This window comes from Mesoplodon densirostris, chromosome 14 (genome assembly GCF_025265405.1).
Source record: "Mesoplodon densirostris isolate mMesDen1 chromosome 14, mMesDen1 primary haplotype, whole genome shotgun sequence".
NCBI classification, from domain to species: domain Eukaryota; kingdom Metazoa; phylum Chordata; class Mammalia; order Artiodactyla; family Ziphiidae; genus Mesoplodon; species Mesoplodon densirostris.
The window spans coordinates 58,936,988-58,952,306 of NC_082674.1; the positions used below are offsets into that span (position 1 = coordinate 58,936,988).

Here is a 15,319-nt window from a genome sequence, read left to right on the forward strand (position 1 = left end):
ACAGTGCCTAGTATGTAATTCATATGTTTTCCAAACTAAACTAAAGGGGGGAAGGGGAATGGATATGAAAGGAACCCACAAACCGGTGGAACTGTAGGGCATGGTAGTTTCATGGGTGTTTGTATTATTATTATCAGGTTGCATAAATTACATGTATGTTACACACATTGTTTTATATGTATCAAATATTACATAACAAAAGACTTTATCAGCTTCTTAAATAAAATCCTAGAAATCTGCCCATTTTATTAGGAGGTTAATTGTATATCAGGAGCCCCGAGTCAAAAGATCTTGCCATATTTTGCCAGGTGAAAAAGTTTCTGGAGATTCGTTGCATAACAAGGTGAATATAATTAACATTACTGAACTGTACACTTAAAAAAGGTTAAGATTAGGTTATGTGTTTTTTACCACAACTAGAGAGAAAATAAAAAGAGATCCATCCTGCTGTAGAGTTGAAATTCTTCTGCAGCCCAGCTAATTAAACTACACTATTAAGGTGAAATCAAATCGTTATATTTCTGTTCAAATAATGGCAAATATTTTTATTCAGTTTGTTGGAGAGGATCATGTGCATGCTTTGAGAATTTCTCCCTAGAGAAACAAAATGCAGTTCCCTTTTGTTTTGGTTTGTTTTTAAAGGCCTCGTAGGTATCTTATGAACAGTTTTTAAAGAATTATGTAAAGGATCATGTTTAATTCACTTTATTGAATTTCCAGGATAGTTCAATGAATGATAAATTGCAAGGGACAAAAACTAATCAGGAACTTGACATGCCTTAAATTGAAATAAAAATAAATTCTTCAAATAATGCCCTCCACACCTTTAAGCATAACATTTAATTTTCAGGGCCAGACAACCAAACCTAACATCACCAAAGGGATTCACTGAAGCATATTTAGTAGAAACCTGACAAGTACAAGCAGCTCCTTAGCCAGACATCATGGGCCTAGACTCATCGTGCTTTCTGGATCCCTTTCCAGCCTCCACCCATTCCCATCTGGACACACCTCTCTCTGCAGCTGACAAGGTCGCTTCCCACTAGCATTCAGAGTCCTGCCATGGCCTGCCCTCACCTCAGAGCTCTGCACCACACTTCAGTCTGTTCTCATCTCCACCTTGCCCTCGTGGCTTCCCTCATCCCTGCTGGGCTGGCCCTGCGACTTGCCTGGAAACCCACCCACCACCATCCTCATGCCCCTAGGTGAGCTGGAAAGAGGCGAGCTGCCATTAAAGACAATGGGGTTCCAATATGAGATCTGCCTCCATCAATATGAGATCTGCCTCCATCAAAGGCAAATCTTTTAACCTTCATTTCCTCACGTGAAAAATTAGAAAATTGGAACCATGTTGGAGCTAAGGTAGCTTCCTTATATTCTTACCTCCTATAAGTGAATCTACTCCTCTCCTTCAACATTTCCTGGCCTGTGGTCCTCAAGCCTGGTTACGCATCAAAATATGATGCAAGTATCAGGGGCAGCATTTCCAAACGTTTTCCACCTAAACTTCTTTTGACCCTGGAACCCTCCCTTGACCCCTACCCATTAACATACTGACATCTAGAAGGGCACTAGCCCTTCCCAAACACCTATTGACATCCTGATGTCTGGAAGGACACTAACATTCTGCCAAAGACCATTTGGGAAACATAAGCCCAGAGAATGCTGAATTGGTTGAAAGTCAGATTCCTGGGTCCCTAGGTGTGGCCTCTTTACCGCCCTCCTCGAAGGCTATGTCAATGCCAACAAGCTCAAACACACTGTGAACATCATCCCGCACCCTTGTTCCTTGTGTGTCCTGCTCAGATCCCACAGGCACTGCCAGTGCTGGAATCACCTTGCCCATAACCCAGGCAGACCAGATGCTCCTCTAAGCCTCAGGGAATCTGAATTCATGAATTTTTTTTTAACCGTCTCAGTGTTTTGCAGTGACTGGTGCATCATCTAGTGAAGAATATGCATAGCTGCTCTTTGAAATTACCATGTACATCCTTTAGGCCTTATCAGCTAATGTTAAAATTCTTGCCACTACTCTCTCTTGAGTTATGTATGAATTTGGCCTTTTAAATAATTCCAGTCTTAAGGGAGATAAGATGAGAGGCCAAAAATTATTTGGAATTTGAGTTCCAAATATAAAAAACAAAAAAGTTGAGCTCATTTCTTTGAAAATTTCTTGTACTACATTCTAGATCAACACCCTTGGCACTAGACTTTACTAAACTTTTACAGTGTAAAATTACTGGATTCAAGCAGTACTTGGCCAGCTCTAATCAACTGTGAGGTTTCTATTACATTTATACTGTTTGTATAGTAAGATTCATTTATCTGTCATCAGCTAGTATTTCATGTTTCCTGGACATTTTCCACATTGCATTGCCTAGTTTCTCTTGGTGTCTTGATTTTAATTAAAAGGGTATTTATTATAAGCTTGGGGAATCAGAATGGAAGCCTAAATTGTAAAAGCATGAGAGCAAGCATCCCCTTCCATCCATGAGATTAAAGCGTTTTGTTAGGTGGCTTTTCAGATCTCATTGGCATTTCTTCTATACACAGCTTTTTTCTGATGGTTTCTCCTCACACAGAACCTATGAGGCCAGGGAGGTAGCAAGGGAGTTGGAATTAAGATATCAGCCCAGAAGTCCAAGGATATGCGATGTTTTAAATCAAAGGTTCCAAATACAACATTTAAGCATCTAAATACAACATTTATTTGAGTTACCCCTCTGAGCACGCAAGAGGTAATCATTTGTGAAAAATCAATTACTCCTGGCTGGTGAAACACTGGACTTCCTAGCAAAATAAAAACAAAAAATTTCCTGGAAAAAAAATGTAATAAAGTTGTTTTAAATGCATATCCAGGCTCACAAGAAAATAGACATTTCCAGGGACAAAATAAAAAAGGTTCTGGAAATCAGACGGTTAGCTGATCCTAAAGCAGTGGTGATTTTCCAATCTCAATAACCTAGACATTTGGTTTCAGAGCCTTACATAGGTCCATAAAAGTTTGGGAGTCAGAACTGAGTCTTCTGCTTACAGCTGAGACCTTGAGTAAAAGGATGGGCTATGAGGCGTGTGTGTGTGTGTGTGTGTGTGTGTGTGTGTGTCCCTAAGATTTCAGAACCACAACCTCTCAGTTTTAGAGTTCAAATGTTTATTACTTGGGGTTCTGTAAATTACAAACTAAGAGAAAGGGATCACAGTGTGGAAGTGTTTAGGAATCTGCAAAAGGAAACTCTCTGACAGGTTGATCCCTTAGCTCAGTCTTCATAAGATTCCCATAGGTAAATGCAAACTTCACATGAGTTCACAATCGAAAATTACTAAAAACCCAAGGCACATTATTACTCAGACTCCTTGGGGTTTTACTATGCATGGAAAGCACAGAAGACCAGAAATCAGTTGAGGAAGTCAGGCCCTGTCATTGGTCTTTCCTTTGCTCTCTACAAAGTTAACAATGGCTGAGTAGCAGATACATCAAAAGTTCTCTAAATACCATTATATTTTTCCCATAACATGAAGGGTATTCCTAAAAATATCACTTCATATGGAATTTTAGCCCTATGAAAATAACAGGACTGGGGGGGAAATAGGTTCAGAACAGAACATTCAAAACTGTGCAATGTTATAAAATAATACACTTTTAAAAATTAATAAGAAACTGAAAATTTCCACCATTTTAAGCATCTTCAATTCTTGAAGTAATGCTACAGTATAAATAGCACTATGTCTCAATTTTTAAAAAATAAACACATGAAGTTTTGTGATGAGTTTGAGTATGATGTAGCCCCATGCCTTTGAGTTAACAGGACAGAAGGAAGGACATTCTTAGAATGAAGTGTCACAACAACAGAGGTGGATGACTGTGACTCATTGTCTTCTTACTCCTTCTGTGCTGGCTTAAAATAGAAATCCAGCCTTTGTTGTCTTGCCAGGGTCCTCTTTTCATAACAACAACAAAAAAGCTATTTGTGTGGTTCCAAATAAGACCAAATGCCACAAAAGTTTTATTCTGCTGTTCTCAGCATTATAGCCTTTTCTTCAATCCATGACACATGCTTCTAATCCCCTTTAAAGCAAATGAAGGGCCCCATGCCTTCCATTCTCCTTTCTTTGGGTTCCTCAGTGTGGTCTCCAATGAAGCTCAACGTGGGTTCCTTTACTCCCTTTGCTCTCAGGGTGTCCCGTGAATCTCATCTCTTCATGAGCATCTCATACACAAGCTTAAGGCTTTCCTCCTTCCCTGAATCTTTGGATTCTTATAACCAGGACATACACTTGTGTTGAGGACGCTTTAAATGCTTTCATGAAGAAAGGTACACATGCTCACAAGTGAGATATATTGATTTAATTGCACTGCACAAGGGTAAACAGACCTAAGAAAGCAGATGAGGTGTGTGTGAGTTTTGTGTGTTTCTTCCAGGTCACTACTGACAGCTGAGCAGCATCTTCACATTCACCTGATAGTACTTAGTGGCACCCAATATAATCAGCCAGCTCACACTTTTAAATGGTTAATGTTATGTTATGTGAACTTTACCACAACCAAAAGAATCTAAAACATATACAAGCATACTTCAGAGATATTGCAGGCTCCATTCCAGACCACCACAGTAAAGCAAGTCACATGAATTTTTTCGGTTTCCCAGTGCATATTAAGGTTACGTAGTCTATTGAGTATGCAATAGCATTATGCCTTAAAAAAATTTACATACCTTAATTTTAAAAGTACTTTATGGGCTTCCCTGGTGGCGCAGTGGTTAAGAGTCTGCCTGATGATGCAGGGGACGTGGGTTTGTGCCATGGAGCAGCTTGGCCCGAGAGCCATGGCCACTGAGGCTGCACGTCTGGAGCCTGTGCTCCACAACGGGAGAGGCCACAACAGTGAGAGACCTGCATACCGCAAAAAAAAAAACAACAACAACTTTATTGCTAAAATATGCCAATCATCTGCACCTTCAGTGAGTCATAATCTTTTTTTTGAATTTTTGAATTTTATTTATTTTTTTATACAGCAGGTTCTTATTAGTCATCAATTTTATACACATCAGTGTATACATGTCAATCCCAATCGCCCAATTCATCACACTACAACCACCACCCACCCGCCACTTTCCCCCCTTGGTGTCCATACGTTTGTTCTCTACATCTGTGTCTCAATTTTTGCCCTGCAAACGGGTTCATCTGTACCATTTTTCTCGGTTCCACATCTATGCATTAATATATGCTATTTGTTTTTCTCTTTCTAACATACTTCACTCTGTATGTCAGTCTCTAGATCCATCCACGTCTCAGCAAATGACCCAATTTCGTTCCTTTTTATGGCTGAGTAATATTCCATTGTATATATGTACCACATCTTCTTTATCCATTCGTCTGTCGATGGGCATTTAGGTTGCTTCCATGACCTGGCTATTGTAAATAGTGCTGCAATGAACACTGGGGTGCATGTGTCTTTTTGAATTATGGTTTTCTCTGGGTATATGCCCAGTAGTGGAATTGCTGGATCACATGGTAATACTATTTTTAGTTTTTTAAGGAACCTCCATACTGTTCTCCATAGTGGCTCTATCAATGTACATTCCCACCAACAGTGCAAGAGGGTTCACTTTCCTCCACACCCTCTCCATCTACAAACACCATTTGTTGTTGGTAGATTTTCTGATGATACCCATTCTAACTGGTGTGAGGTGATACCTCATTGTAGTTTTGATTAGCACTTCTCTAATAATTAGTGATGTTGAGCAGATTTTCATGTGCTTCTTGGCCATCTGTATGTCTTCTTCAGAGAAATGTCTGTTTAGGTCTTCTGCCCATTTTTGGACTGGGTTGTTTGTTTCTTTAATATTGAGCTGCATGAGCTGTTTATATATTTTGGAGATTAATCCTTTGTCTGTTGATTCGTTTGCAAATATTTTCTCCCATTCTGAGGGTTGTCTTTTTGTCTTGTTTATGGTTTCTTTTGCTGTGCAAAAGCTTTGAAGTTTCATTTGGTCCCATTTGTTTATTTTTGTTTTTATTTCCATTAATCTAGGAGGTGGATCAAAAAACATCTTGTTGTGATTTATGTGAAAGAGGGTTCTTCCTATGTTTTCCTTTAAGAGTTTTACTGTGTCCGGTCTTACATTTAGGTCTTTAATCCATTTTGAGTTTATTTTTGTGTATAGTGTTAGGGAGTGTTCTAATTTCATTCTTTTACATGTAGCTGTCCAGTTTTCCCAGCACCACTTATTGAAGAGACTGTCTTTTCTCCATTGTATATCCTTGCCTCCTTTGTCATAGACCAGTTGACCATAGGTGCATGGGTTTATCTCTGGGCTTTCTATCTTGTTCCATTGATCTATGTTTCTGTTTTTGTGCCAGTATCATATTGTCTTGATTCCTGTAGCTTTGTAGTATAGTCTAAAGTCAGGGAGTCTGATTCCTCTAGCTCCATTTCTTTCCCTCAATACTGCTTTGGCTATTCAAGGTCTTTTGTGTCTCCACACAAATTTTAAGATTTTTGTTCTAGTTCTGTAAAACATGCCATTGGTAATTTGATAGGGATTGCATTGAATCTGTAGATTGCTTTGGGTAGTATAGTCATTTCCACAAAATTGATTCTTCCAATCCAAGAACATGGTATATCTCTCCATCTGTTTGTATCATCTTTAATCTCTTTCATCAGTGTCTTATAGTTTTCTGCATACAGGTCTTTTGTCTCCCTAGGTAGGTTTATTCCTAGGTATTTTCTTCTTTTTGTTGCAATGGTAAATGGGAGTGTTTCCTTAATTTCTCTTTCAGATTTTTCATCATTAGTGTATAGGAATGCAAGAGATTTCTGTGCATTAATTTTGTATCCTGCAACTTTACCAGATTCATTGATTAGCTCTAGCAGTTTTCTGGTGGCATCTTTAGTATTCTCTATGTGTAGTATCATGTCATCTGCATACAGTGACAGTTTTACTTCTTCTTTTCCAATTTGTATTCCTTTTATTTCTTTTTCTTCTCTGATTGCCATGGCTAGGACTTCCAAAACTATGTTGAATAATAGTGGTGAGAGTGGACATCCTTGTCTTGTTCCTGATCTTAGAGGAAATGCTTTCAGTTTTTCACCATTAAGAATGATGTTTGTAGGGAGGGTGGGAGGGAGATGCAAAAGGGAGGGGATATGGGAACATATGTATATGTATAAGTGATTAAATTTGTTATAAAGCAAAAAATAAAAAAATTTTTAAAAAAATTAAAAAAAAAAGAATGATGTTTGCTGTGGGTTTGTCATATATGGCCTTTATTATGTTGAGGTAGGTTCCCTCTTTGCCCACTTTCTGGAGAGACTTTATCATAAATGGGTGTTGAATTTTGTCAAAAGCTTTTTCTGCATCTATTGAGATGATCATATGGTTTTTATTCTTCAATTTGTTAATATGGTGTATCACTTGGATTGATTTGCATATATTGAAGAATCCTTTCATCCCTGGGATAAATCCCTCTTGATCATGGTGTATGATCCTTTTAATGTGTTGTTGGATCCTGTTTGCTAGTAATTTGTTGAGGATTTTTGCATCCATATTCATCAGTGATATTGGTCTGTAATTTTCTTTTTTTGTAGTATCTTTGTCTGGTTTTGGTAGCAGGGTGATGGTGGCCTCACAGAATGAGTTTGGGAGTGTTCCTTCCTCCACAATTTTTTGGAAGAGTTTGAAAAGGATGGGTGTTAGCTCTTCTCTAAATGTTTGATAGAATTCACCTGTGAAGCCATCCAGTCCTGGACTTCTGTTTGTTGGAAGATTTTTAATCACAGTTTCAATTTCATTACTTGTGATTGTTCTGTTCATATTTTCTGTGTCTTCTTGGTTCAGTCTTGGAAGGTTATACCTTACTAAGAATTTGTCCATTTCTCCCAGGTTGTCCATTTTATTGGCATAAATTTGCTTGTAGTAGTCTCTTAGGATGCTTTGTATTTCTGCGGTATCTGTTGTAACTTCTCCTTTTTCATTTCTAATTTTATTGATTTGAGTCCTCTCTCTCTTTTTCTTTTTTTTTTTTAATAACCCCACATTTGTTTATTTATTTATTTTTGGCTGTGTTGGGTCTCCGTTTCTGTGTGAGGGCTTTCTCTAGCTGTGGCAAGCGGGGGCCACTCTTCATCGCAGTGCATGGGCCTCTCACTATCACGGCCTCTCCTGTTGCGGAGCACAGGCTCCAGATGCGCAGGCTCAGTAGTTGTGGCTCACGGGCCCAGCCGCTCCGCGGCACGCGGGATCCTCCCAGACCAGGGCTCGAACCCATGTCCCCTGCATTAGCAGGCAGATTCTCAACCACTGCACCACCAGGGAAGCCCATCTCTCTCTTTTTCTTGATGAGTCTGGGTAATGGTTTATCAATTTTGTTTATCTTCTCAAAGAACCAGCTTTTAGCTTTTCTGATCTTTGCCATTGTTTTCTTTGTTTCTATTTCATTTATTTCTGCTCTGATCTTTATGATTTCTTTCCTTCTGCTAACTTTGGGTTTTGTTTGTTCTTCTTTCTCTAGTTCCTTTAGGTGTAAGGTTAGATTGTTTACTTGAGATGTTTCTTGTTTCTTGAGGTCGGCTTGTATAGCTATGAACTTCCCTCTTAGAACTGCTTTTGCTGCCTCCCATAGGTTTTGGATCATCGTGTTTTCATTGTCATTTGTCTCTAGGTATTTTTTGATTTTCTCTTTGATTTCTTCAGTGATTTCTTGGTTATTTAGTAATGTAGTGTTTAGCCTCCATGTGTTTGTGTTTTTTACATTTTTTTTCCCTGTTAATCATTTCTAATCTCATAGAGTTGTGGTCAGAAAAGATGCTTGATATGATTTCAATTTTCTTAAATTTACTGAGACTTGATTTGTGACCCAAGATGTGATCTATCCTGGAGAATGTTCCGTGCACACTTGAGAAGAAAGTGTAATCTGCAGTTTTTGGTTGGAATGTCCTATAAATATCAATTAAATCTATCTGGTCTATTGTGTCATTTAAAGCTTCTGTTTCCTTATTTATTTACTCATAATCTTTTTATAATAGTAACATCAAAGATCACCATGGCAAACATAATAATAATGAAAATTTTTGAAATATTGAGAGAATTACCTAAATGTGACACAGAGACATGAAGTGAGCAAATGCTGTTGGAAAAATGGCACCAAAAGACTTGCTCAACACAGTGTTGCCACAAAGCTTCAATTTGTAAAAAAACAAAATATCTTCAACGCACAATAAAGCAAAGTCTGCCTGTATATTACCTTCTCCTTTACTTCATGAAATATCATACTTTGAGCTAATACAATTTCACAGTTTATTGATTTTATTGCTCAGTTTCCTTACACCACATATGAATAAATTCACATATTACATACCTGTATTGTAACAAAAGAAACTGTACATGTTGTTTTCAACTCTTCAGGAAGCCTTCTTGGAAATTTAATTTGGGACACAAAGCTGATTCGTGAACCACAAGGCAAGGGAATTTACTTGGAGGCTGGGGTTAAGGGATAGAATGGGATATAGATGGTGTCAATAAAGTACCATAATTAACCATGAGTCCAACCCATAACTCTAATGAGATCCTCATGGTGCATACATGTGTCACAATCCACTCATGGCAGTTGGAACTGTTAGCATATTAATTACTAAAGAAACATTTATATGGAGAGTTGAGAAACCAGATTTGCATCTTGTATCACTAAAGTGCTTATTTGACAGGCAAAGAAGTTTAGAATAATCAGAATACTTTCTTTACTTTTTCCCTTATAATGCATACTCATTCACTCCAGAAGTAGTGACTAAGCAACAAGCACTGACTATGTGTCAGGAGATAAAAACTGAACCATGTATGCCCATGTCTTCTAGAAGCTTAGAGTCCAGTTCTTCTTGCAGAAGAAAGAGATGCAAATACAGTGCAGTCAGTTCATTGCCAATGGTGCAGTGAAAGATAAGAACCGTGTCCCTAACCCCCAGGCAATCATCTGGCTGGGATTGCTTCAGGGCTGGATCCAAGAATACAGGCCATGCCAGCTCTGCACACAGATGAGCACAAATGCTCATCAGAGGAAGCAAGAGAGCTTTCTCCAGAGATAGTACTCTGTCTTCCCCTAGGTGGGACACATAAGAAATGAAGACCCCATAGTCCCTGACAATAGAGCAGAGACACTATAACTTTTAGGCTGAAACATTTTCAAACCTGGTGTTTCTAATCAGCCATAGGCAACTCTCAACAGAACAGTCATAGGAATGTCTGACTTGAAGCAAAACATACCCCCATATATCTAATTGAGGTGTAGCATTGTTAAAAACAGGCTAATTCATAGTTCTCAAAGTGTGGTCCATGGACCAGCAGTATAAGCATCATTTGGGAACTTGTTAGAAATGCAAAGATCCCACTCCAGACCTACTGATAATAAACTCAGGTATGCAGCCCAGAAGTCTGTGTTTTAAGAAGCCTTGCAGGTTACTCTGGTACTCAATAATGTTTAGAGCTATTCACCTAATTCAAACTAGAGGACAAATGCTTAATTTTGTTAATAGAGTAGTCATCTTAAGCCATTCTCATGGACTTTGTCTGGACAACAGAATTGGCTATGTGTCATGGAAGTGTCTCCTGTGCAATAAGAGAACCACACCTTCGGTATAAAGGAGGTTGCAGGAGACGCTTCTCATCCAGCTCTAGCAAAAAGGACACTGAGACACTGAAGACAATCTAAGAAGAAAGGGGACCCAAAAAGAAGTTCTCTTCTCATGCCATAAGATGAGCATCTGTCTAATATGAGCTTGTACAGCTTAGCCTACAGCCAACTGCTGTCAGAGTGAAGAGACAGGAAAGATAAACAGGAGAAATGGAATATTGTGTTGGTGGAGCCATAGCAGGAGCCCATGGGGGAATAGCCAAGCCTGGCATCCCCCTGCTCCTTGTGCACCACACTGACCAGACTCACTCTATTAAATGGAATAAGCCAGTGTGGCTACCCCGAGAGGAGGAAGAGGGGCCAGTGTCAAAAACCAGGCAGATTGCATTCTGCATTCCATTACACAGGACTATAGCAGTAGAGATGCAAGGGCAACAAAGTGCAAGGATTCAACGTAAATCAGGAGCAAATCTTGAACACTTCTGGAGGGAAAAAAAAGCAAGCGAAATAAACTCACCAGGTGCTTTATTTCACCTTAACATTTTATAAAACAAATTTTAAGAGAGAGCTTTACAGAGACCTAAACAGTTGAACTTGACTCATAAAACACAGTAAATTTCCCAGATGTCAAAAAGGACCTGGGCATATGTGATCTTTCTACTGTAATCATCCCATGCTAACTATATCTCCACATTTTCTATCATTTCATTTCCAACAGCCAAACTAAGAGGTGTACCTAAAAACTTGAATTTGTTTCAACTCAATGAGAAGTTGCCAGTAAGATTTCAATTTAATAAGATTCCACCTGGTCTTTTCAAGCTTTCTTTCCTTTACCCGTACAACAGATTTTGTCAAATCTGGCCACCTCTACATCTACCTAAACAAATATGGACTAAATCAGAGTTAAAGTCACTGATAAGGGAGAAGAGGCACATCTCCCAATTCACAACAGAGTTTCAAGAAATTCTCAGGTAGCAAAGAAACACTAATAGAATTCAGAAGTTCTCTATCCCATCTCATTTTTCTTATGCACTTTTACTTCACCAGTCCAACCATTAATGCAAAAGGGACTCTAGGGCAGCTATCCCAAGAAGGCATCTGGTCACTTTCTACTCATCCCAAATATCCAACCTGAAAATGATAGTAAGTAGAGATGTGATGTTGGCCTCTGGAGGAGAAATATGAAAAAATGTCCCCAGAGTTATCCCTGGTACTGCCATTCAGTTCTGCCATGTTATGCTTACAAATATGTTTGTTGAGGGATTTTCCTCTTAAACATTTCATTAAGGGTCTCTTCAACCTTATGCATCTTCTGTTTGTTCCTCCTCATGAGGAAGGAGCTGACAAATCCACCCACAACCAAGAGGAAGCTCCCAGAACCTTCTAAGAAGGGCAGTAGCTCAAATCAAGCCTCAGCTTTGTAGTGTTCAGTTGCTTCTAGCTTGCATTCTTGTTGGCAATAAAGACCGTCTAATCATACTAGTTGGAAGCCAAGAATTATGCAATTAACCTTTAATTACATTTAAAAATGCTACAGAAAACACTGGGTTATGTGAGACCCCATAAAGGGGACCTTGCTTGTTCTGTGAAGTCCTGGGCGACTTCCCAGGGGAGGTGATGTAGCCGATGAATAGGTGTTAACTGGGGTACATGCAGGCGTGCAGACAAAGCAGGGAGGATAGCAAGCAATTAGGCAGACGACGCTACAGGTGTGAAGCAGCAGGGTGTGTGGAAGGGACAGGAAGGTGACAGGAGGCTGAAGTGCAGAAAGTGAAGGGGAGAGAGGAGGAGAGGGGTGAAGCGGAGAGGTGGGGGGCCACGCCTGCACGTCATGCAGGCCTTTTGGGGGCTGAGGCAGTTTGCATTTTCTCCTGTGAGGCTGTAGTGCTGCTGTAGGCTCAAGACCAATGCAAGCTGTTGCCCAATCGCTCCTCCAGGCCGCCTGAGCTCGGGCCCTGGCGGGGCGGGGGTGAGGTGGGGAGTGGGGAAGGCTGACTGTCCCTGTGGTCAGAGCACTCCGTTGGGTGGCCCAGGCACTGGTCTTGGCATGAGAGTTTGGCTCACTCACAGACAGCCCATCCAGCCTGCCCAGATCGCACTTTGAGACGCTCTCCTGCCATTCCCTGGGCAAGCTGCCCCTGCCCCCAGGAGAAGACTGGGAAGGAGGGGGCAGGGACTGGAAGCAATAGGAAGACTTCTTCCTCATTCCCGCTGAATAGAGCCAGACACCCATCCGATAAGGCCAGATTGGAAGTGCCTAAATTTCGTCTACCTGAACATGGTGGCATTTTTCCAGAAGCTCAGGTGCCCAGTTTACAAGTATGTCAGCCTGGCGTCTAGATTATGAATTAATCCGCCTTTGATTAATACTTAATAAATCATGTGTTTCGCTTTGTCTTTTGGGTTCCCCTTGGGACATTGTTGGATGTAGAATTCGATAAATACCCAATAAGACACGTTGGCCATCAACCCACAGACGGGTTGGTCTGAGTGGTGGGCTGCTTGGCTGATGTCAGCGCTTCCTGGCTGATGTCATGTGCTTACACGTATGTGGTGAAGCAGACTCCTGCTGACCCCCCTGAAGAGCCTGGCCACTGTCAGGCCCTCTGGCCACCGTCTGAGTGCCAGCCTCCTGTCTCACCCTTTTTACGAAGCTCTGGCTTCTAGGCTGCACCATCTGGAAACCACCAAACATAGTATATACTAAATTTTCATTTGGTATATGCAGAGGGAGGGGAAGTTAAGTGAAACCTTTGTTAAAGATTTAATAAAAGCAAAAGGCAGTGACTACAAGAAAGGGAAAGGGGAATAATAATAGTATGCACCATCTATTGAGCACCCCCTCTGTTCCAGATGTTTTGCAAACATTATTGCTCATCGTGACTCAGTGCCTGCAAGGTTAGTATTATTGCTCCCATTTAGCAGATGAAGGCAGTGGAGCTCAAGGAGGTTCAGGGACTTGTCGGATCATCACAGTCAAAAAAAGGGAGGTCTGGGGTTCACGTTTGACAACTACACAGTGCTTCCACACAGCAAGGGGGCAAACTGGTTGCACTGTGAAAACCCCAGCTGCTCTGCACCAAGCCTCTGTACACCCAGGGTACTTAGCAAATACACTGCCCACAGCACTCTTGTCAACATCTGTCTGTGTTCCTAAGTATCCTGCTCTCCTCTCGCTCCCTTCCTTAATCCCGCCCTGAGAGAAGAGATGCATTCCAGATTGCTGTCCCCAGCTCCTCACCCCTCCCTCCAGTCTCCAGGCATTTCCTGTCTGAAAATCATCACTGCCTCTGGGATGATGGGAAATCAGCACTGGGCAGTAATGACCCTCCTCAGAGATTATTTTTAAAGAATTTGGAGCCAGTGTTGAGTGGGTGAGCAAAATCATGGCTTCATGCTTTCCAAAGACCTTCAGCAGGTTTCCCACGATGGCCAGGAAGTGGAGGCAGATGAAATGAGAGTTTGAAATGATAGCCTCGGGGCTTCCCTGGCCATCCAGGAGTTAAGACTCTGCACTTCCGGTGCAGGGGGGTGCGAGTTCGATCCCTGGCCGGGGACCTGAGACCCCACATGATGCACTGTGCAGCCAAAAAATAAAATAAATAAATAAATTGAAATGATAGCTTCTGTCTCTTAATTAATTGAGTACTATCCTCTTAGGTGAGTGGAGGCTCAGTCCCCCGGCTGATAGTAGAGCCTCAAGTCAGTAGCCTGTCTCAACATACGGAGATGACATTACAGATAGTGATAGCATGAGTGACAGAAGTGGGGGTCAGAGCCCAAATGAGGTCCCTGAATAATCATCAAATCAAAGGTGATATGTACTTACTGGGGGCAGAAGTGAGGAAGAGCTGCCTAGTAGGCAGCCTGCCCTGCAGCCGGGAGAGCTCTCCAACTACATTAAGGAAGTGGTCCCATGGACAGTGCCCGAGCATCCATCCATAACGTGGTCCAGGCCAACCCTGACGCTAAGACATCAAAAGATATTTAATGACTTTTGTATTGACCAGAATTCTCTAAGGAAAAAGACTGCAGGTAGGGGACCCAACATTCTGATAATAAGCTTGGGGTATGAGAGGAGGGAGACATGGTGCAGTCAGAGTGGATAATGGCCAAATTGCCTTGTAAAAGACTCTAAATCAAATTAACTGCAAGGGTACAAGAGCTTTCCTTTCATGAACGGGGTGTGCAAGTTGGAGACAAAAGTGAGGACAGGCTACTTACCGCCACCCTTCTTTTCTCCTTCCCATCCTTCTCCATATGTCACCCATCCTCTCATTGGTTAGAAGGGGCTCACAATTGCTTGTCTTCCCAGAATGATCACATGTCTCTCTTTAACCCTGATGATGGGGTATTTGCAGAGTCCAGTCTTAGAATATTGTTATGGAAATCTTTGTGCCTCTTAAATTTCAGGGCCCTGAAAGGAATCCCCGGTTACCCCTTCTTTGCTGCCCTTTTTTGGGAATCCGTCAGCCTGACCGTCACATCCTCCCTCCATGGGTACCACCTGGGGCCAGTGACAGTTAATGGGACTGCCAACAGCTTGAGTGTGGTCCATACCTGACTTATCTCTGTAGCACTATCTTAACTTCTGTTCTGGACCTTTCTTTATTAAATGTGCAGCTGTTTGGGCGGGTGGGTGAATGATTTGATACAGGAATGACTAGATGAATAAATGAGTGAATAAATTTGCAGG

At 41.1% G+C, this 15,319-nt stretch overlaps 1 protein-coding gene across 6 annotated transcripts in view; it reads left to right on the forward strand.

Annotated features, from left to right (window-relative positions):
• Nucleotides 1–15,319, forward strand: part of ANTXR1 (ANTXR cell adhesion molecule 1) — a 292,266-nt gene that overhangs the window by 152,975 nt on the left and 123,972 nt on the right. The gene's annotated exons all lie outside the window — the stretch shown is intronic.